Source organism: Balaenoptera borealis (genome assembly GCF_965194805.1).
Source record: "Balaenoptera borealis genome assembly, chromosome: 15".
Lineage (NCBI taxonomy): Eukaryota > Metazoa > Chordata > Mammalia > Artiodactyla > Balaenopteridae > Balaenoptera > Balaenoptera borealis.
In genome coordinates, this window is record NC_138871.1 from 36,082,141 (window position 1) to 36,094,589 (window position 12,449).

General features: G+C 37.1%; 1 protein-coding gene across 1 annotated transcript in view; it reads right to left on the reverse strand.

Annotated features, from left to right (window-relative positions):
- Positions 1–12,449, reverse strand: part of LOC309611727 (uncharacterized protein) — a 323,736-nt gene that overhangs the window by 230,141 nt on the left and 81,146 nt on the right. The gene's annotated exons all lie outside the window — the stretch shown is intronic.

Consider the following 12,449-nt stretch of genomic DNA (forward strand, 5'->3'; position numbering starts at 1 on the left):
TGGGTGACCTTGGATAAGTCACTTAACTTCTCTGGGCCTTCTTTTTCTCATCTACAAAATGAAGAGAAATTGCTAAACAAACTCTGCTCTTTTTTTTTTATTTAAAAATTTGCTGTTTATGTTTCTTATTTATTTATTTTTATATTTATTTTTGGCTGTGTTGGGTCTTCGCCTCTGTGCGAGGGCTTTCTCCAGTTGCGGCAAGCGGGGGCCGCTCTTCATCGCGGTGCACAGGCCTCTCACTATCGCGGCCTCTCCCATTGCGGAGCACAGGCTCTAGAGCGCAGGCTCAGTAGTTGTGGCTCACGGGCCCAGTTGCTCTGCGGCATGTGGGATCTTCCAGGGCTCAAACCCGTGTCCCCTGCGTTGGCAGGCAGATTCTCAACCACTGCGCCACCAGGGAAGCCCTGCTCTTTTTATTTTATGGAAGCCCTTGAAGTTCTTCAAAGGAATAACCCAGGTCTCCTGGCTAGCTCTCAGCCACATTATTCAGTTCAAAGAGCAAGCTGTGGAATGCTGCACACAGAATGATACTATTTGCGTTTGGAAAAAGAAGCCACTGAAAGAACACTGGGTGATTTCTACAGGCCCAAGGACATATATGTGAGAATACAGTAGAGTAGAGACTAAAGCACATGGGCCAAAGCACCAGGTGGTCTCCAACGGGATCAGCCCTGGATTGAGACCAGGGGAGTGAATGGGGGCCTTATTATTTACATATTCAGAAGAGACTATATTTATATATTGCTTATACATGAGAAAAGAAAACTTCTATGTGGCCAATAAAAACTAACTCTAGGTTTTTTCAGGGAATATAGAAATTCTAGAAGAATCTCTGCCAATCAATAAATGAGAGCAGGTATTAAGATGAGGCCAAAATGTGGAGAACCTAGAGTTCTATGCAGAAAGATGTTAAGTAGGATTTCCCTTACTGAACTGAAAATTGAAAATATTGGCTCCAAACCTATTTGGAAATGAACCCCGTAAGGCATTGATATGTAAAGTGGATTTGCAGCCGGGACTGAGGAAGTTCTGTGATGGGTTGAAAACCTAGATGGGGTTCCCTATGTCCCAACATGTCAACCAGGGGGCCACCAACCTTGCCTTCCACCGTGAAACGGCCAGGCATAGGACATGCACCACATGGTTGATGCCTGACCCTCTGCCCCCGCCACCACCGATATTAATCAGAACCCAGAGCCTTTGGTACTTTCTCACTTGGAAATGCAGAGTCTAAGTGAGACTGATGTTAATCTGGGAGAGTTCAGAGTCTTGCTCTTCGGCATTGCTCAGTTTAAGCATAAAGAGCCTCTGTGGACGTTCCTGGAAAGACATTTTCTCCTGTGCATGCCAGAGGTGAAGGTATCACTAGCACACAAAGAGAAGAGAAAATGAAGCAACCTCTCACAGCCTGAGATTGCCTGGTGACCGATAAGTACTTCTTAACTTTAGATGTAGAGTAGGAATCAAAGCAAAATTTTATTTCAAAGTAGGTTACCCATGGCTTCAACGGACTCTTATTTAGGTTGGCCAATCAAAGCAAGAAGACTATAGGTAGATGACTTGGAGAGATCATTTGGAATTTGCACCAAATTGATTGTGATGTTTTCTTTCACGAACAACTTTAAGAAATACATTCAACCACGTAAATAAAATAGGAAATAATAGAGGATCATTGCTCCATGTTTAGCAAAAGGAAGGAGAAAGGCTAACAGGCTCTAAAAATACAAGAATATCAGGAGGAAGGGAAGATTTTCCTTCTTTGTTCAGCCCATTTTGTGTAAGTCAGATCCCAGATAAAGCCTCCTTCTGGGAGGAGGTGTTAATGGGTGGATGGACGGCCTGGCGGCCTGTGTGGCTGTCAGTTCACTTGCTCCAGGAATTGCACTGCACACACAAAGCTTATTTTAGAAGAAGAAAAAAAGTAGGAATTTGAACTAAATTAAATATCAACTCGCTTGGGAGAAAATTTTATGTTGCCTCTATTTTGAACTGTATAATTTGAAAAAATGGAGTCAGTTCCTATTCAACGGGTAGGCATCACTCAGAGAAAGTTGGAGTTCAATTTATGGGTATGTGTGTCTGTGGTTTAAATCAACATTTGGGTTTAGCAAATTAGTGCAGGTTTGCCTGTTTTCTGGTATATGGATCAGTTCCAGATCTGTTTCTAAGCACCAAGCGATTGAAGGATTATTATTTTTAGAATTCGTATTCCTTTTTAATCCCCTAATCCGTTCAGGGGAAATGTCCAGATTGTCAACCCAACACAAGAGAAAACCTCAATGAAGCAGCAAGGAAAAAATACAAAACAATAGACAAATAACCAGGGGATATATTGTTCAGCTTTTGTTAAGCTTGAAATGTGCCAAGTTGGAAATAGGGGAAGAGGTCTGTGATATTCCAGTGGAACATATTGTCACTGTTATAACCAGCCCACATTCACCGGAGCTGCCAATTATTCCCCAGTCACCATTTTTTTCCTTTAGATTGATCTCCTGCTTGAGGCTGTTTCACACCCATGACTCTGAAGCTTCCCTAGTGGCATGTTGGCTAATTAAGAGCAAAATCCATCTCTTGATGAAATAATGCTGCCACTGAAAAGGAATTCTACATTTTTTTAAATTCTTAATCAGGCTGGAAGGAGCAGTATTCTAACACACTTGTATTAAGCATAGGAAAAAGGTCTATAGCTAGCAATTAGCAATGATGAAAAGGACAGCGATTTAAAGCGTGTTGCGGTGACATTTTTATCAAATTAAATGAGTTTGCTAGGCCCACCAGCTGCATATGCTTATTGTCATTTACTGTTTGGACAGTAACACATCAGCTACGGAGTATCAGGAGGTGCTGAATTTAATAAGTCATTTTGACACTGGTGTGAAACGAGCAGATCAGCATTCTGAAGAATGTGTTCACACTCTGAACAGACAGGCAGACATTCTAAGCATGCGAGGTGACACCAATCAACAGGAAGAAATGATGAAAGCCAGGCTAGGAAGCAGGCAGCCTCCACAGAGACACACCACTGTGAGGAAAGAAAAAGATATGCACACGCACAGGCACACGCCAAACCTACTACTTCTTGGTTTAGCTAGACAGAGCATCTAAAGAAGCAAAGATTTTTCAGAAACACTGGAATGTGTACCCATTCTAGACTGTAAATTTTTGTTTATAATTTAAAAACCTACACGGTTCCCCTATAACAACCACTAGAAGAAGCTGACAGATCTTCAGATATTTTTTTGTCCCTCTCATGTTTGAAACACGGCATCCTATTCAGAAGAAACAAACAAGAAAATTTTTCTCTGTGTGCTGGGAAAATAAAAGTTTTGGCTTTTCCTTTCCACCTAATACATTTGCTGTAAACTGACTGCCTAGCCCAGATAGGGCGAGGCAGTGTTACTTGGTTTTGACTTATGGTGCGGTGAAGGTATATGTTGCGTTCAAAACTCCTGCTTGGAACATGAGATGTGGAATGACATTCTGGTAATCCCAGGAGCTATTTATGTCGAGGGAGAGATCTGATACCAATGTCTTAACCATGTATCAGGCATGAGAGTTAAAACACACCAGAAGGTCGTTTGCCAATTACCTCTTAAACATGCAGGTGTAATTTACAGCCTAACAAAGGTGACTAGTAATTAGTTCATGGCTTCAGAAGTTTCTAATGCCATCTAGTGGAAATGCTAAAGTGTAAATTTGATCACTTACACATCAAAGGGAGCCTAAAATCCCAGATAATACATCATTATGCTGCTGCATATTCAGAAAAACACAATGCCAGAGTCCAATCTAAAATATATCTCAAAAAAATTTGCTACAGTGATTTCACATGACTAGAACTTGCCTTGAAAAATAAGACTTGCCCAGAATACCTTTGGATGCCTGTCCACCACCAGTGAAATAATTATTAGCACTACCCCACACCACTACCATGCATGTAAAATCATTTTGCTCAACACTATTCTTTCTCTTTCTCTTATCTTCTAAACTCTAGAACACAGAGCTGGACTTTTTGACAGATTTTTTATTATCATTTTGCAAGCACAGTTGGTTCAACAAAATCTGAGCTACCTTTTGCAGTAAATGTTCCACCGATTTTAATCTAAAAAAAAATAGTACAAGAGAAACTAAATATGTTTTGCTAGTTTAATCCTAGAAGCTGTTCAGTTTTCAGTGAACTTTTTTTTAATGTTTATTTTTTATTTATTTATTTTTTCTTATTAGTCATCCATTTTATACACATCAGTGTATACATGTCAATCCCAATCTCCCAGTTCATCACCCCACCACTCCTACCCTCCGCAGCTTTCCCCCCTTGGTGTCTATACGTTTTTTCTCTACCTCTGTGTCTCAATTTCTGCTCTGCAAACCGGTTCATCTGTACCATTTTCTAGGTTCCACATATATGCGTTAATATACGATATTTGTTTTTCTCTCTCTGACTTATTTCACTATGACAGTCTCTAGATGAATCCATGCCTCTACAAATGACCCAAGTTCGTTCCTTTTTATGGCTGAGTAATATTCCATTGTATATATGTACCACTTCTTCTTTATCCATTCATCTGTCGATGGGCATTTACGTTGCCTCCATCACCTGGCTATTGTAAATAGTCCTGCAATGGACATTGGGGTGCATGTGTCTTTCTGAATTATGGTTTTCTCTGGGTATATGCCCAGTAGTGGGATTGCTGGGTCATATGGTAATTCTATTTTTAGTTCTTGAAGGAACCTCCATAGTGGCTGTATCAATTTACATTCCCACCAACAGTGCAAGAGGGTTCCCTTTTCTCCACACCCTCTCCAGCATTTGTTGTTTGTAGATTTTCTGATGATGGCCATTCTAACTGGTGTGAGGTGATACCTCATTGTAGTTTTGATTTGCATTTCTCTACTAATTAGTGATGTTGAGCAGCTTTTCATGTGCTTCTTGGCCATCTGTATGTCTTCTTTGGAGAAATGTCTATTTAGGTCTTCTGCCCATTTTTGGATTGGGTTGTTTGTTTTTTTAATATTGAACTGCATGAGCTGTTTATATATTTTGGAGATTAATCCTCTGTCCAATGATTCATTTGCAAATATTTTCTCCCATTCTGAGGGTTGTCTTTTCGTCTTGTTTATGGTTTCCTTTGCTGTGCAAAAGCTTTGAAGTTTCATTAGGTCCCATTTGTTTATTTTTGTCTTTATTTCCATTACTATAGGAGGTGGATCAAACAAGATCTTGCTGTGATTTATGTCAAAGAGTGTTCTTCCTATATTTTCCTCTAAGAGTTTTATAGTGTCCAGTCTTATATTTAGGTCTCTAATCCATTTTGAGTTTATTTTTCTGTATGGTGTTAGGGAGTGTTCTAATTTCATTCTTTTACATGTAGCTGTCCAGTTTTCCCAGCACCACTTATTGAAGGGACTGTCTTTTCTCCATTGTATATCCTGGCCTCCTTTGTCATAGATTAGTTGACCATAGGTGTGTGGGTTTATCTCTGGGCTTTCTATCCTGTTCCATTGATGTATATTTCTGTTTTTGTGCCAGTGCCATATTGTCTTGATTACTGTAGCTTTGTAGTATAGTCTGAAGTCAGGGAGTCTGATTCCTCCAGCTCTGTTGTTTTCCCTCAAGACTGCTTTGGCTATTCAGGGTCTTTTGTGTCTCCATACACATTGTAAGATTTTCTGTTCTAGTTCTGTAAAAAATGCCATTGGTAATTTGATAGGGATTGCACTGAATCTGTAGATTGCTCTGGGTAGTATAGTCATTTCCACAATATTGATTCTTCTAATCCAAGAACATGGTATATCTCTCCATCTGCTTGTATCATCTTTAATTTCTTTCATCAGTGTCTTATAGTTTTCTGCATACAGGTCTTTTGTCTCCCTAGGTAGGTTTATTCCTAGGTATTTTATTCTTCTTGTTGCAAAGGTAAATGGGAGTGTTTGCTTAATTTCTCTTTCAGATTTTTCATCATTAGTGTATAGGAATGCAAGAGATTTCTGCGCATTACTTTTGTATCCTGCTACTTTACCAAATTCATTGATTAGCTCTAGTAGTTTTCTGGTGGCATCTTTAGGATTCTCTATGTATAGTATCATGTCATCTGCAAACAGTGACAGTTTTACTTCTTCTTTTCCAATTTGTATTCCTTTTACTTCTTCTTCTTCTCTGATTGCCGTGGCTAGGACTTCCAGAACTATGTTGAATAATAGTGATGAGAGTGGACATCCTTGTCTTGTTCCTGATCTTAAAGGAAATGCTTTCAGTTTTTCACCATTGAGAATGATGTTTGCTGTGGGTTTGTCATATATGGCCTTTATTATGGTGAAGTAGGTTCCCTCTATGCCCACCTTCTGGAGAGTTTTTATCATAAATGGGTGTTGAATTTTGTCAAAAGCTTTTCCTGAATCTATTAAGATGATCATATGGTTTTTATTCTTCAGTTTGTTAATACGGTGTATCACATTGATTGATTTGCATATATTGAAGAGTCCTTGCATCTCTGGGATAAATCCCACTTGATCATGGTGTATGATCCTTTTAATGTGTTGTTGGGTTCTGTTTGCTAGTATTTTGTTGAGGATTTTTGCATCTATATTCATCAGTGATATTGGTGTGTAATTTTTTTTTTTTGTAGTATCTTTGTCTGGCTTTGGTATCAGGGTGATGGTGGCCTCATAGAATGAGTTTGGGAGTTTTCCTTCCTCTGCAATTTTTTGGAAGAGTTTGAGAAGGATGGGTGTTAGCTCTTCTCTAAATGTTTGATAGAATTCACCTGTGAAGCCATCTGGTCCTGGACTTTTGTTTGTTGGAAGATTTTTAATCACAGTTTAAATTTCATTACTTGTGATTGGTCTGTGCATATTTTCTATTTCTTCCTGGTTCAGTCTTGGAAGGTTATACCTTTCTAAGAATTTGTCCATTTCTTCCAGGTTGTCCATTTTATTGGCATAGAGTTGCTTGTAGTAGTCTCTTAGGATGCTTTGTATTTCTGCAGTGTCTGTTGTAACTTCTCCTTTTTCATTGTTAATTTTATTGATTTGAGTCCTCTCCCTCTTTTTCTTGATGAGCCTGGCTAATGGTTTATCAATTTTGTTTATTTATCTTTTCAAAGAAGCAGCTTTTAGTTTTATTGATCTTTGCTATTGTTTTCTTTGTTTCTAGTTCATTTATTTCTGCTCTGATCTTTCTGTTTTCATTCCTTCTGCTAACCTTGGTTTTGTTCTTCTTTCTCTAGTTCCTTTAGGTGTAACGTGAGATTGTTTATTTGAGATTTTTCTTGTTTCTTGAGGTAGGCTTGTACAGCTATAAACTTCCCTCTTAGAACTACTTTTGCTGCATCCCATAGGTTTTGGATCATCCTGTTTTCATTGTCATTTGTCTCTAGGTATTTTTTGATTTCCTCTTTGATTTCTTCACTGATCTCTTGGATTTTTAGTAACGTGTTGTTTAGCTTCCATGTGTTTATGTTTTTTACGGTTTCTTCCCCTGTAATTGATTTCTAACCTCATAACGTTGTGGTCAGAAAAGATGCTTGATATGATTTCAATTTTCTTAAATTTACTGAGGCTTGATTTGTGACCCAAGATGTGATCTATCCTGGAGAATGTTCCGTGCGCACTTGAGAAGAAAGTGTAATCTGCTGTTTTTGGATGGAATGTCCTATAAATATCAATTAAATCTACCTGCTCTATTGTGTCATTTAAAGCTTGTGTTTCCTTATTAATTTTCTGTTTGGATGATCTGTCCATTGGTGTAAGTGAGGTGTTAAAGTCCCCCACTATTACTGTGTTACTGTTGATTTCCTCTTTTAGAGCTGTTAGCAGTTGCCTTATGTATTGAGGTGCTCCTATGTTGGGTGCATATATATTTATAATTGTTATATCTTCTTCTTGGATTGATCCCTTTATCATTATGTAGTGTCCTTCCTTGTCTCTTGTAACATTCTTTATTTTAAAGTTTATTTTATCTTATATGAGTATCGCTACTCCAGCTTTCTTTTGATTTCCATTTGCATGGAATATCTTTTTCCATCCCCTTACTTTCAGTCTGTATGTGTCCCTAGGTCTGAAGTGGGTCTCTTGTAGACAACATATATATGGATCTTGTTTTTGTATCCATTCAGCAAGCCTGTGTCTTTTGGTTGGAGAATTTAATCCATTCACATTTAAGATAATTATCGATATGTATGTTCCTATGACCATTTTCTTAATTGTTTTGGGTTTGTTTTTGTAGGTCATTTTCTTCTCTTGTGTTTCCCACTTAGAGAAGTTCCTTTAGCATTTGTTGTAGAGCTGGTTTGGTGGTGCTGCATTCTCTTAGCTTTTGCTTGTCTCTAAAGATTTTGATTTCTCCGTCAAAACTGAATGAGATCCTTGCCGGGTAGAGTAATCTTGGTTGTAGGTTCTTCCCTTTCATCACTTTAAGTATATCATGCCACTCCCTTCTGGCTGGTAGAGTTTTTGCTGAGAAATCAGCTGTTAACGTTATGGGAGTTCCCTTGTATGGTATTTGTCATTTTTCCCTTGCTGTTTCAATAAATTTTCTTTGTCTTTAATTTTTGCCAATTTGATTACTAAGTGTCTTGGCGTGTTTCTCCTTGGGTTTATCCCGTATGGGACTCTCTGCGCTTCCTGGATTTGGGTGGCTATTTCCTTTCCCATGCTAGGGAAGTTTTCGACTATAATCTCTTCAAATATTTTCTTGGGTCCTTTCTCTCTCTCTTCTCCTTCTCGGACCCCTATAATGCGAATGTTGTTGTGTTTAATGTTGTCCCAGAGGTCTCTTAGGCTGTCTTCATTTCTTTTCATTCTTTTTTCTTTATTCTATTCTGCAGCAGTGAATTCCACCATTCTGTCTTCCAGGTCACGTATCCATTCTTCTGCCTCAGTTATTCTGCTATTGATGCCTTCTAGTGTATTTTCCATTTCAGTTATTGTATTGTTCATCTCTGTTTGTTTGTTCTTTAATTCTTCTAGATCTTTGTTAAACATTTCTTGCATCTTCTCGATCTTTGCCTCCATTCTTTTTCTGAGGTCCTGGATCATCTTCACTACCATTATTCTGAATTCTTTTTCTGGAAGGTTGCCTATCTGCATTTCATTTAGTTGTTTTTCTGGGGTTTTATCTTATTGCTTCATCTGTTACATAGCCCTCTGCCTTTTCATCTTGTCTATCTTTCTGTGAATGTGGTCTGTGTTCCACAGGCTGCAGGATTGTAGTTCTTCTTGCTTCTGCTGTCTGCCCTCTGGTCTCAGTGAACTCTTCACAGATTTCTTTCCAGTCAAATTCCACATTGAAATTCTGAGCAGGAAGAATGCCATTTCGGATTTCGTGCTTCCTTCCAAGATGGTCACCAAGCAGCTTTGGCCATGGGGCTGTGATGCAGGAATCAAAATGTGCCTCCCATAATTAAAAAAAAGAAGAAGAAAAAGAAAAAGAAAGAAGGAGAAGAAAGAAATAGGCCATATTTCATTTTGCATATGAAGATGCCCAGCTAAATAGTCTACATTTGTCACTTTCCTCTGTATCACATCTCAAAAACAGTCCTCTCCAGGAACATCTTATAATAAGAGTAATCAATGGAACCCTGAATTCTAGTGCAAATTAATATGAAACTCAGAGCTACTCAGTTTTCTTCTCTACGCCTCATTTTCCTCATCTATTAAATGAGGAAATTGGACTTGAAATCAACTCAAAAGCCCTTTCTTCTTTAAAACTATGGTTTAGAATTTCAAGTCCAAAACTCAGGTCTTCTGTTTCACTGTAATAATTTTATTTAAAGGTATTAATTTCATCATAGCTATTTTACTTTAAAGAAACCTTTTTTATTAAAATTATTTTATTAGTTTGAATCTTACAGTGAATTTCAGTGTTTGGACCACCATCAATTTTAAAAGCAATTTATCTGTAAGAAGAGATAGCTACAATTTAAATAAATACTATGTTTAAAGAATTAAAAATAGAAAAGTATATCTTTTCTATATATACTCATTTTAGCATTAAAAATATATTAAAATTTAAAATATATATTTTCAGTAGGAAGGAAATATATAGCCATCTCACAGGTAAAACCTTAAAAAAGAAAAAGAAAAGGAAAAGAAAAAAATAATTTGTAGTTCTAACATCCAAAGATAGCAAACTGTCCATTTAACACCATGGAAGACCCCTTTCAATCTTTTTTTTGTGCATGATATTTACATAATTTGTATCAGATGGTATATATAAAACATATATACATTGATTTTCATAATAGCACCTATTTTTCTGACTATAAAAATATAATTTATTATTGTAGGAAATTGTTTAAATATACCAATACATAAAGAAAATTAAAATCCCCCAGAATCTCACCACCCAGATATATCCTCATTTATTATTTTATTTCTTTAAGGTGTTTTTCTATGCATAATTTAACACAGTTAAGATTATATTACATATTCTGATTTTAAGTACAATTAACTTAAGAAGATTCATTCACAAGTCCTAGCTGGAAAATGTTACAAAGAGGGTTTTAATCACAGATTATATCTGCCACTCGTAGTTTATTCATTTTTCATAATTACCAAAAAAACAAAAACAAAACAAAAAAACCCTATACACTCAGGTCATTCTAAATGAATTCTAAGCAGCAGAAAATTATTCCTCAAGTTACTTGTCAATGTAATGGTGTTATATTGTTGAATAAAAATGACTTTCAGTGGAGGGAGGGGAAAAAAGGCTTTCTGGGTTTTGTAATTCTGCAAACACAATGTCACTGTCATTTAATAATAGTAGTCTTTATTTTGGGCTAGAAAAGAAGTGGTTTTTGTTGTGTGAGGTAAAGAATATTGCCCCCCAAACACATTTTCTGATATTGAAAAAATAGCAAAACCAATAATAACGATTAATGGAAACTTTACAGACCCTAGCTTCTCCCAGGTTGTAAATCCATTTGACAATATCTATTACAGTTAGATTCCTGATCATGGAATCTAAACAGAATAAGAAGGTATTTATAAATCTTTTTATACCATGGCTTCCTCACTCCCTAGTCCTTTATTCTTCAGTTGGCTGGAGTAAAACTTTAAATAATTTTTCAAGTTGTTTACAACTTGCCATATTGCAGAATTTTTAATATTGTTTTCACACATTTAAATTCTTGGGTTGCAACATTCCCTCCTAACCTTGAGAATTGTGGGCTGCCACTGTTCTCTGGCCTTCCATTCTGTAGGGAGAACTCTGAGACCAGCCTGATTCTTATTTCTTGGTAGATTGTTTTTGAACCTGGATGCATAAGGATCTTTTCTTTAGCTTTATAATTCAAAAGGCCTGGGAGGAGTCTAGGGTAAGCCTCTTCATGAATCTTATCAAGACCACTGTGAGTTCTTTCCATCTTCATTCCAGTCTTCCTTTGCCTCAGGAAGTTTTTTCTTCCTATGATATCTTTGATCACCACTTTTGTACAATTCAGAGGGTAGTCTCTTCCTCAAGAACAACTGTCATTTTTGCTGATCCCTTTTCTCTGGCCCCTATATCTATCCTTTCCCTCATCATTTGAATCTTTGTCTTTTCTTCTCCATATTCAGAGAAAAGTTTTACTTTCCACAATATGTGTTCTACACTGCATAGCTCCATTACAATTCTAGTCTCCAATTCATGTCTAACTTTCTGACAATCCTTCATTATTTTATCCATTTTTTTCATTCTTCCCTGTTATGTTTTAACCTCAATATATTGTCTTTTAGGGTAGTGCTAATGTAAATATCTAAATTAAAAGATGTTCTTACTTCCCAAAATGTTTCCTTTATTTAAAAAAAAATTGTATGTAGAAAGATACAAATAATAGCAAACACCCATGATTCTTTTTCCACATATAACAAATGTTAATAGTGTATCATGTTTGCTTCATATTTTTTTCTACAAATAAAATATCATAGATGAAGTACAAACCTCTACAGCCCCCTAGGTGTAATCATTTTTGAACTTGTGTATCTAGTTCATATTTTCATACTTTTACTACTTATATATGTATCCATAAGTGGACTGCATTAAATTTCTATATACTGTATCATACTAAAAATGGTATTATGTTACACTTTGTTTTCTCTGAATATTATGTTCTATGCAGAGGCCATGTTTAGGTGGTCCAGCTGATAGACCCAGCTGAGATATCTTCTAATGCTAGAATCTACAGCCAGACACAGGAGTGCTTGTGCCTTCACATAGTCCCACTGCTGGTCTTTGAGCCACTACAGCTGATGCCAAACAGAGCAGAGATGAGCTGTCCACACTGAGCCCTGCCCAAGTTGTAGATTTGTGAGAAGAATAAATGGCGCCATAGTTTTAAGCCACTAGGTTTGGGGGTAATTTGTTAGGCAGTTATACAGTAACGTGAATAGCTTCCTTCTATTGCCTGTTCTGGTTCCCCCACTCCCTTACCTGGTCTCTAGGAGCACTGTCTTAATAAATCATCTGC